Source organism: Nelumbo lutea, chromosome 7, assembly GCF_056320005.1.
Source record: "Nelumbo lutea isolate HS-2025 chromosome 7, American lotus-T2T, whole genome shotgun sequence".
Classification (NCBI taxonomy): Eukaryota; Viridiplantae; Streptophyta; class Magnoliopsida; order Proteales; family Nelumbonaceae; genus Nelumbo; species Nelumbo lutea.
Genome location: NC_142690.1, coordinates 22,013,927 through 22,020,318, shown reverse-complemented (window position 1 = coordinate 22,020,318; position 6,392 = coordinate 22,013,927). Strand labels below are relative to the sequence as shown.

The following is a 6,392-nucleotide window of genomic DNA, read 5'->3' as shown; positions in this document are numbered from 1 at the left end:
ATAAAAATAAAATAATTAAAATTTACAATCCTATTAGAAAAGATTCAAACATATTCATCCATATTTTAAAAAATTTCCCCATCTTTGTCCTACGGGAAGAAAGTCATCCCCATCCCTGCCCCATTCGGGGCAGATCCCCACGGGGATCAGAGAAATGAGGAAAATTGTCATCCCTAAGTTTGACAAACAACCCTATGTAAAATTAATTATTGTTATTTTTTGTATTGTAAAAATTATTAAAAGTGGTATATAAAATATAAATGATTATTAACTATTATATAAAACAATTGTATACTCTTACATGTTTCTATTATTTATCTTTAACTTAATAACTCCCGTGCATCGCACGGGTCCCCGCTAATCTTAATTTAAAGAATGAATTTTTTAAACACCTCTTATGTTTTCTGATAAATACTTAATCTTAAGCCTCCCCATGTTTTGACCCTTCAAAAAACCTCATTTCACCTTTCATAGAAAAATGCGAAGTACACCCCTTTCCATATGTCTCCTAATGGAAAATCCTGATGTAATGCTTTAAAATTTTGAAATTCCACTTTTTGCCCATGAGAAACTTTATTGGCATGAAATTTGATAAACTACTCTAAAAGATTATTAATGAGATGCAATCTCTCTTTGCCAAACTCACATTGAAGCAGATCTTTATGATAGACACAAAAAGCTCTTTAATTGATGCCTTATTTTGAAGACCAAGGTTTAAAATATCTGTATTGCGTATTGTATTGGAAATCTTGGATACAGGTTTGTTTTTTAGCTAACAGAAGGGGCTACATAAGACAGGGTGCTTTGTTTTGGATATATATGAGTGTGGTGGAAAAATATAGATATGTTTGAATATATTAGGAAAATTCTTACAAATCCCACAAATACATCATTGACAACACTAAATTTAAGGTGGAAATAATTAGGAATGAAAATCATTTAGAATATGTAATATATATATATATATATATACATATTAATTTTGTTTTTCCTAAAAATTAAGAAACAAAAACATTTTTGACATAAATTATTGTTAGATCAACTTATTAGATATTATCGTTATTTCTTACAATGAAAATCATTTAATTTATAACATATAAGAAATCACTTTTTATAATTTTCGGACTTCTGGCTATATTGTTGCTATATCTTTTAGTGGTGGTCATGACAGATGCCATAGGTCTTCAATGGCATCGTGACCAATACGGTATCGGGCATATTGTGCCAATATATTGAACCTTGTTGAACACTTGTGCCGCTCCTGATGAACATCAGTACCTTTCTTATTCTTCTTTTTATCACATTTTCAGTATAAGTGATACCTCATTGCCACTGCAGACTATGAAGAATGAAGATGAATGGAATTCTGAAGGTCCTGCTTTGTCTTGGTTTACTAGAGAATCTGTTAAAGGATAAACTAGATTAACTAGATCCAAAGCAGTAGATATAGATACTGAGGCAAGAATTTACCCAACTTGGGCAGGAGAAAATTTTGGATGCATGGTTGTTCTTCCATGGCTGTTAGTAGAGTAGAAGGACTAACAACAGTAATTGCAGGAACCTGCACATTTCCCCTATCCTTTGAGCTAGAGAAGAAGAAATAGCACCAGTAGGTACACTGGGATGAGTAGAGAACACCAAGAAATGTGTAGTGGTAGTACTTTGTTTTCCTTCCCTTCAAGCAATACAGTGATGATACTCTCCCCATAGTAGCAGTAGCAGCCAATGTGTTGTGTTTTACTTTTTTCAAGCTTAACATCATTTCAACCTGCTGGTAAATGCTATGATTCAAAACCTCTGGGAGTGGGGTGATGAAATGTTGTGGCATTTCATGATTGGTTAAACTTGAAGTTCCTCTCCCATTCCACTACCTTAAGCAGTTCTTGACTAGTTGGATCCTTCAAACTGGTGGATTGCCAACACCTGGGGGACACTGCGAGCATCTTTGACACCATTTGAGAGATTACATTGAAGATAAAACTCATGTCTGCAGCTAGTGACAATTGAAGAGTCACTGTCATAGAATGCCTTGAGGCAAATACTGTAAGTTATGTCTCTGGATTCTTGTATTCCCCCTTCCATGAAAGCAACAACCAATATCAGACTCTTTGTCTTCTTAATCTCATCTATCACTGAAACATCAATTGGTATGCATCAATTGCCCTTAAATGTCAAGACAGAATTCAAACTCTAGAGAGAGTGAGGGATTGATGAGGGATTTGATGGCAGTTTGTTAGAACAAGCATCAGTGCTCAATTTAGTTTTACAGTGAGAATGAGTAGATTTTGGTATCGATTCCACCACTCTTCCTAAAGGATGACTCCTCTTCAATCTACCATTCTTCAATGAACAAAGTCATTCTTGGAGGAGGAATTCCACTTGCTTATTTGAGATATGTTGATTCATATCTAAGTATGACAGAGAATGGATGTGGCACAGGACAAAAACCATAGTTGAGCTTGATATCGTGCAAGCTACATGTTTATAAGAAAAGGCCTAGAATCCACTAGGTTGATACTTTGGTAATGCACCAGAAAATAAGAGAAACTCTTTAAAGAAATTGTATTTGAAATTCATTGCTTGTAAACAAAGGCTTAAGGTCCCTTTTATAGGCCTTGAGTTACAAACTTACTCAAATTAGGAAACCAATTCCTAAAGAAGCAAATAGGAAAGAAGACAACTCCTACACCTTTCCTAACTAATTTAAAAGAAAACAAACAAATAAAAACTCTACTAAGACTAGGAAACTCAAAAAAAGAAACAAATAAGAAAGTTGAGTGTTTGCATAGGACTATGCATTTTCATCCTTTCATTCCTTTTTGGGAAGTTTCTTCCTATCCAATTGTTCCATGCATTTATTTGCAAGCTGCTCCACGTCATTCCCCTCCACTTGAAAGAAACTTGTCCCTAGGTTAATATCTAGATAAGATGGACCATTAGATGGAAAGTATTCGTACAAATTAGCAACATTGAAGGTTCTAGAGATATTCATGTCCTCAAGGAGATTAACAACATAAGCATTGTTATTGATTTTCCTTAAGATCCAATAAGGACCATACTTCTTCGGCTTCAATTTGTTGTAGGTACCAATAGGAAATCGCTCCTTACACAAGAACACCATCACCTGGTCTCCTACATCAAATACCTTCTCTTGTCGTCGCTTGTCAGATGCTGCCTAGTACTTGGTGTTGGACTCTTCTAGCTTCTGTTTCACCTCCGCTATAGTAGCTTGGTGATGTTCAACCATGGCTCTAACATTAGGTAGCTTTAATTAACAGATCTAGAACATGCTTGGGCTCCTTTGTGTAGATGATGGAGAATGGAGATCTCCCTATTGAACTATGAACAATGTTGTTAAATACAAATTCTGCTTAAGCCAAAGTGTTGTCCCACTGTTTAGGCTTGTCACCACATATGAATCAAATTGCCCATAGTTCTATTTACTATCTCAACTTGTTCATTTGTCTGAGGATGTGTCGTACTACTGAAATTAAGTTTAGTATTGAACTGCTTCCATTAAGTCAACTAGAAGTGAGTTAGAAACTTATTGTCCCGATCTGAGGTGATGGACTTAGGCACTCCATGCAGGTGCACAATCTCCTGGAAGAATAATTTTGCCACATGCGTTGCATCAGTAGTTTTGTAGCAATGAATGAAATGCGCCATCTTTGAAAACTAACCAACTACCACGAACACATAATCTACTCCTCTATGAGTTATGGGGAGTTCTAACACAAAGTCCATAGATAAATCCTCCCAAGGTTCTAACGGCATTGTCAAGGGCATGTAAAGACCTATGTTTTGAGATTGCCCCTTTGCGAATTGATAGACAGAACACTTTCTCACATAATTTTTGATATCTTTCTTCAGTTGAGGCCAATAATACATTTCTTTCACGCTGCTAATTGTCCTATCTTTGCCAAGATGGCCACCCAAAACCTCCAGCATGTAATTCACGAATTACCTTGTCCCATAAAGATGTTCTAGGGTGACACACTTGTTTCCCTTGAACAAAACCATCTTGTACAAGAAAATCACCCATAGGCTGTCTAGTAGTATGTTTCTCCTATATGTTGCCAAAGTCCTTATCAGTTTCATAAAGCTCTTTCAAGCACTTGAACCCAACAACTTCATTACTTACGGTGATGAGCAGAGTGGAGTGTCTGCTCAACGCACTAGCTACACAGTTCGAAGTGCTAGATTTATGCTTGATAACATAATGAAAGTGCTCTAAAAAATTGCCCACTTGGCATGCATCTTGTTGAGGTGCCACTGATTTCTAAAATACTTCAGTGATTAGTGGTCTAAATAGATCACAAACTCCTGTTGAATTAAATAATGCTCCCAATTCTTAAGAGCTCGAATAACTGTATACAATTCTTGTTCATATGTTGACCACTTCTATCATGCCTCGTTTAATTTTTCACTGAAGTAGGTTATTGGTTTACCTTCTTGAGATAGAACACCACCGATTCTAACCCTATTGGCATCACACTCTAGCTTGAAGACTTTGTCAAAGTCTAGTAAAGCTAGTACTGGTGTAGAAGATAACCTCTCCTTGATTTTAGTAAAGCTTCTTTCAGCCTCTTCTGTCCACTCGAACTTCCCTTTCTTCAAACAGTTGGTGATGGGGGCCACAATGTTGCTGAAATTTCAAATGAATCTCTTGTAAAAAGTAGCCAAACCATGAAAGTTGCATACTTCCATTAGAGTCTTTGGAGATGGCCAATCCTGAATAGCTTGGATCTTTTGATCATCCACATGTATCCCATCAGCACCAACTATATAACCAAGGAACATCAATTTGCCGGTCATGAAGTGAAACTTTTTCAAATTGGCATAGAGCATGTTCTCATGTAGTACCGTCACTACTTATCATAGATGTTGTATATGCTCTCCCTCAGATTTGCTATGGATCAGAATATCATCAAAATGGACCACTACAAACTTGCCGATAAAGGGTTGAGTACCTGATTCATCAACCGCATGAATGTGCTAGGAGCATTGGATAGTTCAAAGGGCATCACCAACCACTCGTATAAGCCCTCCTTAGTTTTGAACGCCATTTTCTATTCATCGCTAGGCTTGATACGGATCTAATGATATCCACTCTTCAGGTCAATTTTGGAGAACATCTTGGATCCTCCCAACTGGTCCAGCATATCATCCAATTGAGGGATGAGAAATCTGTATCAGATGGTGATATTGTTGATGGCATGGCTGTCAACACACATCCTCCAGCTTCCATCCTTCTTTGGTGTCAACAATACAGGTACTACACATGGATTGATGCTTTCTCAAATATGCCCTTTCTGTAGTAGCTCTTCCACTTTCTCTCTTAGGACCTTGCTTTCCTTTGGGCTCATCTGGTAATGCAGTAGATTTGGCAGGGTGGTATAAGGAATCAAATCAATATAATGTTGGATGTCATGCATAGGGTGTAGATGGTTTGGTTCCATAGTTAGGGCCTTGAACTCATCCGATAGGGGTTGCACTAGCTCTGCAACTTCACGATCGGGCTCTGTTTCACCCTTGATCACCAAAGCAAATGTCTCCTTGGCCTCCTTGGTAACTGCAAAAAGCTCAAGTTCCAACGGAAATATTGAAAGGAAAGATTGCCCCCCCACCCCCCACTTTAGAAACTTTGGGTGAATCTCCCTTTGGTATAAGAGCAATGCTCTTGTTCTCCCATCTAAACAATACATATTCTATCTATCCATATGTGTAGAATCAACATCATATTGCCATGAACACCCCAACAACACATGACATGCATCCATATCTAGTACATCACACGAGATAGCGTCTATATAAAATTTACCAAAGGAGGGAGGAACCTTATAGATTTTTGTCACCTTAATGGCAGGGCCCTTCTTGATCCACCTAGTTTGATAAGGGGCTGGATGTGGTTCTGTTGTTAGCTACAAGTGATCAACCAGCACCTTGGATACATAATTCTCACAACTGCAGCTATTTATAATCAGGTCAAAGACCTTTTGGTTGACCGAGCACTTGGACTAGAAGATCTCCTATCGCTATGAGATTTCCTTTGATGCGTAGAGGATTCACTGCACCACACAAGTAAATGGTTCACCATCATCTCCATCGACTATATCATTGAGTTCACCTTCGTTCGGGCCTATGTCATGATCATTGTCTTCCTCTCGATCCTACTCATTTACCATATGAACAACACCCTTCTGTAGAGGACAATCACTAGATTTGTGGCCATACTCACCACACTTGTAGCAAGGACCATTAGGCACTGGCTTGGCATAAGGGTTATTGCTGGTCCTACTAGTAGAAGCTCTAGCCTAGGGTTTCGAGCCATCCCCTGCTTGAGTCTTTCTAGGTTATGCTCTAGATGGCTAGGTCTGATTAGCAACCCTCCT

General features: G+C 37.9%; 1 pseudogene; it reads right to left on the bottom strand.

Annotated features, from left to right (window-relative positions):
* Window positions 1-1,298: 1,298 nt before the first annotated feature.
* On the bottom strand, window positions 1,299-5,066 carry LOC148845612 (E3 ubiquitin-protein ligase RHF2A-like; annotated as a pseudogene).
* Window positions 5,067-6,392: the final 1,326 nt, after the last annotated feature.